The sequence below is a fragment of the Sorex araneus genome, chromosome 2 (genome assembly GCF_027595985.1).
Source record: "Sorex araneus isolate mSorAra2 chromosome 2, mSorAra2.pri, whole genome shotgun sequence".
Lineage (NCBI taxonomy): Eukaryota > Metazoa > Chordata > Mammalia > Eulipotyphla > Soricidae > Sorex > Sorex araneus.
Window position 1 is genome coordinate 224,054,489 of NC_073303.1, and position 12,138 is coordinate 224,066,626.

Here is a 12,138-nt window from a genome sequence, read left to right on the forward strand (position 1 = left end):
TCTCACCCCGTCCCAACTCCGCCCTCCTCCCTCTTATCCTTTGTGGGGGAGATGCCGCTGTCGGGGAGAGGATGGGTGTGGGCAAGAGCAGGGAGGGAGGGGGAGGAGCAGAGAACCAACCTCACATCCTCTTCTAGGCTCTGCAGAGTGGGAGGAGGGGGCCTTGGAGGCCCCTCTGAGAGCCCAGTGATGCTGAAATTCCAAATCTGCCCTGAGCTGGCCCTGGGAAGGTGCTGAATCCTGTCACCCCTTAGCCTGGAAACCAAGATCAAGTGCTAAGACCCATCCGGCAGGGCCCAAGACCCCTTCCTCTTGGGCTGGTAGTTTTGACTTGGAGCCACCCCTGGCTCAGTGCCCGGAGCATCATTCCTGATGGTGCTCGGGGATCGAACCATGGTCTCCTGCACGCAAAGGATGAATTCAGCCCTTTCAACTCTCTTTCCTTGCCACCAATACCGCTTCTAAATCTGATTTTCAGGAGAGACTGTGCAGTCCATACTAGAGGTGACTTTATTTTCCAAATCCAGGAATCAGAAAGCAGTAGTAAAATATCTCAAATTAAAAAACATGTAGGGGCTGGAGTGATAACACAGCGGGGAGGGCATTTACCTTTCAGGAGGCCAACCCAGGTTCGCTTCCCAGCATCCCATATGGTCCCCTGAGCACCACCAGAAGTAGTTCCTGAGTGCAGAGCAGGAGTAACCCCTGTGCATTGCCAGATGTGACCCAAAAAGCAAAAAATTAAAAAAGTAAAAAATATGTATATCCAATGCAAATGTGTATAATGATAAATTTTATGGTACATTACACAAAAAATTTCAATTACATTGTCACATGCTGAATAAATCATTATTAATTTGGTTCTTCTTGGGGGGTTGTGGGGGGCTATACCTGGCTGTGTTCAGGGCTCACTCCTGGCTGTGCACTCAGAGATCACTTCTGGTGGGTTTGGAGAACCATATGTGGTGCCAGGGATCAAACCCAGGTCTGCTGCATGCAAAACAAGCATCTCTGCCATACTATCTCTCTGCCACTCCCCCCATTGGCTAGTTAATATCTTCACTTTATATGTAAGAAAGCTGAGTTTAGGTAACTTAGTTAAGGGCACTCTACTAATATCCCAACAACAGAGTTGGGATTTAAACAGAGTTGGAACTTTTTTTTTTTTTTTTTGGTTTTTGGGTCACACCCGGCGATGCACAGGGGTTACTCCTGGCTCTGCACTCAGGAATTACCCCTGGCGTTGCTCAGGGGACCATATGGGATGCTGGGATTAGAACCCGGGTCAGCCGCGTGCAAGGCAAACGCCCTACCCGCTGTGCTATCGCTCCAGCCCCTGGTTGGAACTTTCTTGTGTTTGAGTCACACCTGGTGATGTTCAGGAAATACTCTTTCCTCTGTGCTCAGGGATCACTCCTGGTGGTGCCTGGGGGACCATATGAGATGCTGGAGATCAAATCTGGGTTGGCTACATACAAAGCAAGTGCCTCATCCACTATACTATCTCTCTGGCCCCCAGAGTTGGGATTTAAGACAGGAAAATTTGAGTTCAAAGCCCAGGCTCTGTTCTTTGCATTACGCCCTGATGCCTGTATCACTGTATCACTGTCATCCCATTGCTCATCGATTAGCGCAAGTGGGCACCAGTAACATCTCCATTGTGAGACTTGTTATTACTGTTTTTAGCATATCAGATACACCACGGGGAGCTTACCAGGCTCTGCCGTGCGGGCAAGATACTCTTGGTAGCTTGCCGGGCTATCCAAGAGGGGTGGAGGAATCTAACCTGGGTTAGCCGCGTGCAAGGCAAACGCCCTACCCGCTGTGCTATCGCTCCAGCCTGTTTCTGACATCAAACAGTTAATCATATGATCTTGCCTTTTCCTGACCCCTAGGCCATGATGCCTAAAAAAATAATAACTCAAAGCAATCTTTTAAAACTCCATTGAGGGACTGGAGCAATAGCACAGCGGGTAGGGCGTTTGCCTTGCATGCGGCCGACCTGGGTTCAATTCCCAGCATCCCATATGGTCCCCTGAGCATCGCCAGGAGTAATTCCTGAGTGCAGAGCCAGGAGTAAACCCTGTGCATCGACATGTATGACCCAAAAAGCAATAAATAAATAAATAAATAAATAAAGCTCCATTTAAAAGCTGGGGGGATAGTACAGGGTGAGGACACATATCTTGAAGCACTCTACCAGGATTTGATCCCCAGCACCAGCCTTTTGGATTTTTTTTCTTTTTTTGTGGTGTGGGGATCACACCTGGCAATGCACAGGGGTTACTCCTGGCTCTGCACTCAGGAATTACTCCTGGCGGTGCTCGGGGGACCGTATGGGATGCTGGGATTTGAACCCAGGTTGGCCGAGTGCAAGGCAAACGCCCTACCCGCTGTGCTATCACTCCAGCCCCCCCCCCCAAGCACTAGCCTTTTGAATGTCACTGGGTATGGTCTGAAGACCCCCAAGGACCTCCCAGGTGGCCCTGGTGATCTCCAGCACTGCAAAATCCAAGTGCCATCCTGTCCTTGGGTCTTAGCACAAACCAACAGCCTGGCCGGCCAAGTGTCATTTGGAGTGGCTCCTGGCTTCCCTGGACACCACTTGAGGGGCCCCTCCCCCAATGTTTCATTTAATACAGTATTTGAATGCTTTTATTTTAGTTTGGGGGCCATGCCTTGTACTTCTTAGGGAACCACGTAGGGCTGACAATTAAATCTAAGAATTCTGCATGTAAATCATGTACTTCAACTCTGAGTTATCTCCCTCCCTGGCCCTTAATTTAGATGGGTGAGGGAGGGGGGAAATACACCACAGACGCCGGGGAGATGGCTCAAAGTGGTGGGGCACAAGCTTTGTGTGTGGAAGCTCTGGATGTGATTCCTGGCACTGCACGGTCCACAGACCACCGCACCAGGACTGGCCTTCCAGCACCGCAGGTGTGGCCCAAACAAACAACAGGTACCACTATCTGCCAGCAGGTCACCAACTAGAAAAGAGGTTACAGTTCAAACGGTCACCACCAGGGGTCAGCAAATATGGGGAGAAATTCAGTGCTTAGTTAAAGGCAGAAAGAAACTTTTTTTTTCTTTTTGGGTCACACCTGGTAATGCACAGGGGTTACTCCTGGCTCTGCAGTCAGGAATTACCCCTGGAAGTGCTCAGGGGACCATATGGGATGCTGGGAATCGAACCCGGGTCCACCGCGTGCAAGGCAAACGCTCTACCTACTGTGCTATCATCACACCAGCCCCAGAAAGAAACTTTTTTGACCAATACCCATAGTACACCTCCTCTATCTATCAAGCTGCAGAGTCTATGAACTAGAAAGCTAAGGCATAGGCTTTATAGAGGAACTATTAGCACGGAGACGGAATGGTAGCTCTATAGCTTGTGCTACACTAGAGAAGGAATCTAACTCCATTAGATTCCCAGAAAAAGAAACAACAGGAGCAGAGAGAAAGTTCAAAGGACTAAAATAAACTTTGCATGCAGGAAGCCTGATTTGATCCAGTATCGTCCCCCGGGCAGTGCTAGGATGGATTCCCACTCACAGAACAGGAAGTAGCCTATGAGTACCACTTGGTATGGCCTCCAAAATAAAAATAAAAACAGGGGCCAGGGGGCCGGAGCGATAGTACAGCGGGTAGGGCGTTTGCCTTGCACGCGGCCGACCCGGGTTCGATCCCCGGCATCCCATATGGTCCCCCAAGCACCGCCAGGAGTAATTCCTGAGTGCAGAGCCAGGAGTAACCCCTGAGCATCGCTGGGTGTGACCCAAAAAGCAAAAAAAAAAAAAAAAAAAACAGGGGCCAGGGAGATAGTGCAGGGGGTAAGGCACTTGCCTTGCACAGGACCAACTTGAGTCTTATCCCTGGCATCCTGTATGGTCCTCAGAACATCACCAGAAGAAGTTCCTGAGCGCAGAGCCATGAGTAACTCCTGAGCATTGCCAGGTGTGGCTCAAAAACAAACCAAAAAAAAACCAAAAAAACTGGGAGCTGGAGCAGTAACACAGCAGGTAGGGCGTTTGCCTTGCACATGGTCGAGCCAGGTTTGATTCCCAGCATCCCATATGGTCCCCTGAGCACTGCCATGAGTGATTCCTGAGTGCAGAGCCAGGAGTAACCCCTGAGCATCGCAGGTGTGACCCAAAAAGAAAAAAAATTAAAACAAAAAGAAAAAAAAAAGAAAGAACAGTGAGAAGTGGGCTGGAGAGATGGCATAAAAGACTAGAGTGTATATTTTTCATGCAGGAGCGCCTTTTGAGCCCTCTCCTGGGACTCTGTAGTTCTTTTTTTTTCAGTTTGTGTGTCATACCTAGAGATGTTCAGGGGTTACTCCTGACACTGCACTTAGGAATTACTCTTGGCAGTGCTCAGGGGACCATATGGGATGCCAGGAATGGAACTTTGGTCAACCCTGTGCAAAGCAAGTGCCACACCTGCTGTATTATAGCTCCAGGCTCTAAGTAATTTTTAGTTTGTTTGTTTTTGGACTACATCCAGCTGTGCTCAGGAATTATTTTTTATTTTTTGGGGGGAAGGGCTTTGGTGCCATAATCAGTGGTGCACAGGGTTTACTCCTGGCTCTGCACTCAGGGACCTCTCTGGTGGGACTTTGAAACAATACAGGATGCTGGTCAGATGAATGCAAGGCAAACACCCTATCCAGAGAGCTCTCTCCATCCCGAGTAGTAACTCTTTTAAAAAATCTTTTAAAAATCCCTTTTGGGGGCTGGAGTGATAGCACAGCGGGTAAGGCATTTGCCTTGCACTCGGCCGACCCGGGTTCGATCCCTGGCATCCCATATGGTCCCCCAAGCACCGCCAGGAGTAATTCCTGAGTGCAAAGCCAGGAGTAACCCCTGAGCATCTCTGGGTGTGACCCAAAAAGCAAAAAAAAAAAAAATCCCTTTTGTAAAAACATTTGAAATATTTTTACTAACAAAGACAACCAACAGTTTACTTAGATTTCTATTTTATGTCAAGCATATTCTCCTGCTGTTTTCACCTCTTCAGATTCTTCTGCAATATCTTTCTTCTGGGGGTCGGAGCGATAGCACAGCGGGTAGGGCGTTTGCCTTGCACGCGGCCAACCCGGGTTCGATTCCAGCATCCCATATGGTCCCCCAAGCACGCCAGGAGTAATTCCTGAGTGCAAAGCCAGGAGTAACCCCTGTGCATTGCTGGGTGTGACCCAAAAAGCAGGAAAAAAAAATATCTTTCTTCTGTGCAACCTCTTCTTCAGGTTTAGGAACAATTTGCTCCCTTTCAGTCAGGGTCATCTCGATGTGCAGGGAAAACTCACGAAGGGGTTAATCTGCCCAGGAGCCCTAAAAATTCTGAGAAACATCTTGGGTTCACCTGGATATATTCAATGACCAGAAAATCTACATCGAAACGCTTAAGGTCAGCTATTCTCTGCATTTTAAACCTATGTAGAAAAATTCAACACTCTTGGGGCTGGAGCGATAGCACAGCGGGTAGGGTGTTTGCCTTGCACGCGGCCGACCAGCGTTCGATTCCCAGAATCCCATACGGTCCCCCGAGCACTGCCAGGTGTCATTCCTGAGTGCATGAGCCAGGAGTAATCCCTGAGCCTCGCTGAGTGTGACCCAAAAAGAAAAAAAAATCAGCACTCTTTTTGGGCCAACAACACTATGTTTAGTCCAATTATTAGTCCTGAGTGCCCCTATCAACGCCACCATTGTAATGCCAGTAAGGCACACATTGTTTTTTTTTTTTTTGTCTTTTTGGTTTTGCTTTTTGGGTGACAGCCGGCGATGCACAGGGGTAAATCCTGGCTCTGTACTCAGGAATTACCCCCGGCGGTGCTCAGGGGACCCTATGGGATGCTGGGAATCGAACCCAGTTTGACCGAGTGCAAGGCAAAACGCCCTACCCGCTGTGCTATTGCTCCAGCCCCACACATTTGTTGTTTTTGTTTTGGTTCGGTTTGATCTTGGGGCCAGGCTATGCTCAAGAATTACTTCTGGGGGTCAAAGCGTTAGTACCGCAGGTAGGGAGTTTGACCTGCATGTGGCTGATCCAGGTTCAATCCTTGGCATTCCAGACGGTCCCCCAAGCACCACCGGGAGTAACTCCTGAGTGCAGAGCCAAAGTAACCCTTGAGCATAACTAGGTGTGATCCAAAAACGAAAAAAAGAAAAACAAAGAAGATAAAGAAAAAAAAACTGGGGCTGGAGCGATAGCACAGTGGGGAGGGCGTTTGCCTTGCATCGGCCAACCTGGGTTCGATTCCCAGGATCCCATATGGTCCCCCGAGCACCGCCAGGAGTAATTCCGAGTGCTGAGCCAGGAATAATCCCTGTGCATTGCCGGGTGTGACCGAAAAAGAAAAAAAAAAAAAAAACTACTTCTGGCTCTGCACACAGGAATTATTCCTGGCTTGGGAGACCATATGGGTGCCAGAGAAGGAACCCAGGTTGACCACGTGTAAGGCCTTGTCTTACGCCCTGTACTATTGCTCCAGCCTCCACACATTGTTTCTGCTGAGTGGCATCCTTCAGATGGCTTTTCGGATCTACATGCCCTTCATGGCCTGTTTCCCAAGTATTCTTGGGTTTTTGGTGTTTTTTTTTTCTTTTTGGGTCACACCCAGCAATGCACAGGGGTTACTCCTGGCTTTGCACTCAGTTATTACTCCTGGCGGTGCTCAGGGTACCATATGGGATGCTGGAATCGAACCCGGGTCAGCCGTGTGCAAGGCAAACGCCCTACCCACTGTGCTATCGCTCCAGCCCCTCCCAAGTATTCTTGAAAATGAGCACAAAGGGTCTGGCCTCTGGACTTGGCAAGGTTTCATCAGGCTTTTGGGGTTCAGTGAATAGCTACCATCTTGGAACCATCTGCAAGCGCCAGGACCCAGGGCGCATGTGCAGAGCTGTTCTTACCCAAGCAGTAACTCCTGATTTCGGATCCTTCTGTGGGTTCTGTGGGAAAGGAGAGTAAAGACTCTCCATGAAGAAGCATCTGGAGGAATGAGCAGAGCTCGAGGCAGATGGACGACTGCCCATTCCTCCTCCTCCTCCAGGAGGCGTCTGCTGGGTCCCGCAGGGCTGTGGAATGCTGCTCTCAGCGCTCTAGTCCTTGCCTGGCTCCGGGATCAGATAAGGAGAGGGGCTGAGGGTCAAATAGCTTCTTGTGTCTGGAGTGTCTCAGGAGACTATGCTCCGAAGGGCGGCAAGGTAAGGATCAGGACAGAAGGCAGAGTCTTCAGTAATTACTCCTCTCAGAGAGAAACATTCCAGGCCTGGGAGTGTAGCCTAGAGCATTCACCTTGGGTATATGAGGCCCTGGGTTCCATCTCTAGCACTGAAAAAAAGGAAAGGGAGAGAATGAGAGAGCGAGCGATACAGACAGACAGACAGAGACAGAGAGAGAGAGACAGAGACAAAGATCAGAGAGACAGAGACAGAGAGAGACAGAGAGACAGAGAGAAACATTTGCTATTCTCTGGGCAATCAGAAATTAGAATTTAGATGGGGACAGAAATGTGAAGATTCTGAGTTGAGGGATTAGGAAGTTCTCCCTTTTCTTGTTTTGTTTTGGTGTCACTCCCAGCAGTGCTCAGGGTTTACCTGGGCTCTGTGTTTAGGGATTACTCCCAGTGGGACTCAGGGCATCATAAGTAGTGCCAAGAATCAAACCCGGCTCAGGCATGGGCAAGACAAGTATCCTGCCCACGGTACCATGTCTCCCACCCAGGAGTCAGGAAAGTCTTCAGAGGGGATCTCAGCACGGCTTCCTAGTTCTGTATGCAAAATAAAATCATTATGTGTGTGGGGGGGAGGGGGGTGCCACCAGCAGGTCAATCTGTACCTGTGGGGCAAGTGCATCAGCAGCCTAATGATGACTTCAGGCTTCCTGATACCCCAAAATTGCTGCTGTATCTTTAGCCGGACCCCAACAACTTGGGACCAAGTTTACCAAGAAATTAAACGAACAAAAGGAAGGTATGTGGGAGCCATGTCCACAAACCACCTCTGGTTCAGTTATATAAGCTCGTTTATCAGACTTATTTTAGAGACCCAAAAATAAATCTCAAAAGAGATCAAAAACCGCAGTTAATCTCGAACCCGTGCATGGCTGAACAGATCAGGGTAAATTGGAGGGGAGCGGGTGAGCCTGGTGCCCGCCCAAGCAGAGCCCCTGGCAGCCACTTGCTTCCACAATCCAAAATTGCCACCATACTGCTAGCCTGACTCCACCATCTCCGGACAGACCTCATCAAGACATAATCTGCTGAAAATTCAGGTATGCAGGTTTCATGACTGAAATCTCCAGGTTTCCTCAGGGTCGGGGGCTGGACTACCTCCCCCCACGTTCCTGTACTTCTCGAAACCTTGACAATCATATCCACACCACAAAGTTTCCACCTAATTAAAAAGCCATTCCAGTTTTACCATCCTGATAAAAATACTAAATGCCCTGAACCCCCCCAAAAAAATTCATTACAGGGCCAGAGCAATAGTATAGTGGTAGAGCATTTGCCTTGCAAATGGCCGATCCAGATTCAATCCCAGGTATGCCATATGATCTGCCAACCACCACCAGGTGTAATTCCTGAATGCAGAGCTGGGCGTGACCCTGCCCCCCCAAAACCACTATGACCCCTTGAAGTCTGCAGTCATAATTTAGTTTTGATGCCAACAACTATCTAAAGCGAATTGTTTGTTTCTTCGACTCAGAGAGCATCTAATAGGCCCCAGTCTTTTTGTTTTGTTTTAGGGGCCACACCCCAAAATGCTGGGGACTCTCCCAGCACAAGCTCAGGGGACCGTGTGGTACCAGGAGTCAAACTTGGGACTTATCTCCCTGGTCCCTAGATGCTCAATCTTGTCCTCAGGCACACGTGATTGTGCTGGGAGGATGGTGGTGGTGCTGGGGACGGAACTCAGACCTCGCACCTGGAAAGCATGTGCTCACCTTATTGAACTATCTCTCTGGCCCCTCTGGATCCAAATAGTTCAGATCCAGAGCCTGTTTTGCATTCAGGAGAAACGGTTCAATCGCCATTGGGGATGACCCCGGAACAGAGCTGGAAGTAGGCCCCAAGGACTTGGGTGTGTTCTCCCCCCAAAATTTCAGAACATGGTTTGCATGGAGGAGGCCAAGATATGATCTCCAGTCTTGCCTAATCCACTGCGCACTGCCAGGAGCAATCCCCGAGCAGCTCCTGAGCACGGCCAGGTGTGAACCAAACCACCTCCCATCCACATTCTCAAATGCACGTGTGATATATCCTCCAGGAATTCACAGTTTAGAAAGGCAAGAATGTATGTCAATGAGCAACCAGAAAAGCTTGTGCTGGTCTAGAACATAAACAAAGAGCTACGCAAGAGCAGGAAGATCAAATTAAGCAGGAGTGAACCCTGAGCACCGGAATCCGGAATAAGACCTGAGCACCAAGTGTGGCACACAAGAAAGCAATGAACTTTCCAGTATGGTCTGTGTGTCTTTAAAGTTATTTTCAGAGGCCTGAGTGATAGTACAGCGGGTAAGGCGCTTTGCCTTGCATGCAGTTCTTTTGTGCTTGTTTTCTGTGCAGGGCACAGAACACAAAGGGGAAAAGTTGCCCTAAGAGCCTGAGAAATGGGGGCTGGAGCAATAGCACAGCGGGTAGGGGGTTTGCCTTGCACGCAGCCGACCTGGGTTCGATTCCCAGCATCCCGTAGGGTCCTCTGAGCACCGCCAGGAGTAATTCCTGAGTGCAGAGCCAGGAATAACCCCTGTGCATTACCAGGTGTGACCCAGAAAGAAAAAAAAAAAGAAAGAAATCCTAAGAAATTAGTTCAAAGAGTAGAGGCCCAGGTTTGATCCCTAATCCCTAGCACCTTAGATCTATAAGGTCCTCCAGCATGGCCTGGGGCACACTCCTGCCCACCACCCCAGCTGAGCTGGGTGTGGCCCAAAAACAAGAAGAAGTTACCAAGAAGAAATATTTGAATGATCTCAGAGTAAACCCTCTGATGGGTTGGAGTGATGGTGCTTGCCTTGCACACGGACAACCTACGTTCAATCCCGGAAAAAAGCAAAATAAACCCACTGTGACAGAAGGAACAGCAAGGGCACAGGCACAGAGGTCAGAAACAGATTGGGACAATAGGACGAAGGGAAATGAAGCTGAAAAGCTAAAAATAACCTTTTTTTTGGGAGGGAGTTGTTTTGTTTGGGGATCACATTTGGCAATATCAGGGGGTTACTCCTGGTGCTGCCCTCAGGAATCACTCCTGCGAGTTCTTGGGGAAACATGAGATGCCAGGGATTGAATTCAGGTGGAGCGATAGCACAGCAGGTAGGGCGTTTATCTTGCAGGCGGCCGACCCAGGTTTGCTTCCTCCGCCCCTCTCAGAGAGCCTGGTAAGCTACCGAGAGTATCCTGCCTGCATGGCAGATCCTGGCAAGTTCCCCGTGGTGTATTTGATATGCCAAACACAGTAACAACCAGTCTCACAATAAAGACATTACTGGTGCCCACTCGAGCAAATAGATGAGCAGCGGGATGACAGTGATACAGTGACCGTGTGCAAGGCAAGCTGTACTATCGCTCAGGCCCCTGGAAATAACTTTAAAGACACACTGGGACCATTCTAGAGAACTGTTCAATTCTTTGTGTGCCACACCCAATGCTCAGGTCTTACTCCTACCTCCTGGCATTCAATGCTCCATTCAAGGTCCTCCATTCAATGCTTACCCTGCTATTCTATCTCTCTGGCCCGAGGGTCCTAATCTGTTGATTTTAGTCTGGGGCCAATGTGCAAGATGGGTGACCAGGATACAGGGAGACTAGAAGCAGGGAGATGACATATAGAACCCATGGGGGACAAAGCTTACCGTTTTTTTTTCTTTTTGGGTCACACCCGGCGATGCACAGGGGTTGCTTCTGGCTCATGCACTCAGGAATTACTCCTGGCGGTGCTCGGGGGACACTATGGGATGCTGGGAATCGAACCCGGGTCGGCCGCATGCAAGGCAAACGCCCTACCCGCTGTGGTATTGCTCCAGCCCCGAAGCTTACTGGTTTGAGTACATACTTTGCATGCAAGGTATGTTCCGTGCTCCCCTGCATCACCTGGTTCCCTGAACAGTCAGGTTGACCTGAGGAGAGTCAGCAGTAGCCCCTTGAGCACTTCTCATGTGGCCCCAGCCCTCCCTCTTGCCCCCCACTAGACCCTGCCCCCCCCACACACACAGCTAAGAGAAAACCCCTACACAGTAGCTAAGATGGTAGGACAGTGGAAATAAACATGTTGGTTTGGGGCTACACCTGGTGTGCTCAGGGTTTACTCCTGGCTGTGTGCACATGCTCCAGGAACCGTATGTGGTGTCAGGATAAAACCATGCTTGGCTGCATGCAAAGCAAGCACCTAATCTGCTGTATTCTCTTCAGTCCAGAAATTAAGAATTTTTAAAGGAGGGGCTGGTTGTAACATAGCTCAGTGGTAAGGCACTTGCCTTGTAGAAGTGGTTAAAAAACAAAGTGGGGGGCTGGAGCAATAGCACAGTGGGTAGGGCGTTTGCCTTGCGTGCGGCTGACCCAGGTTCGATTCCCAGCATCCTATATGGTCCCCTGAGCACTGCCAGGGGTAATTCCTGAGTGCAGAGCCAGGAGTAACCCCTGTGCATCGCTGGATGTGACTCAAAAAGAAAAGAAAAAAAGTGGGGAGGGAGAGAAATATGTTGAATTGATAAGACTGATAAGACTGATAGTCTAATGTTGATGAAAGAAAGAATTCTGAGGTTTCAAATCAAGGGTAATGAATACTGTTTAATGATCAACCGTTATAAATATTGTCAAGTGAGATAAGAAACAGAATTTTCCCTTTCTTACGTATTACCTGTCGGACAGCCAGATGCAAATGTCCAGTAAGGAGGCTGCCAGAGAAAAGTTAGGGTTTAAGATCTGGGAATCAACATGAATGCAATTATCTATAGGGGATGAAATTTGCTTAAGGGGGTGGAAGAATAAGGAAAGGACACAAGACAAAACTGAGCTTTATTTTTTTGTGCTATACCTGGTAGTACTCAGGGGTCAGTCCCGGCCTTGCACAGGGAACCTTGCAGAGCCAGAGATCAAACCCAGGCCTCCTGCATGGAAAGCACGTCTGCAGC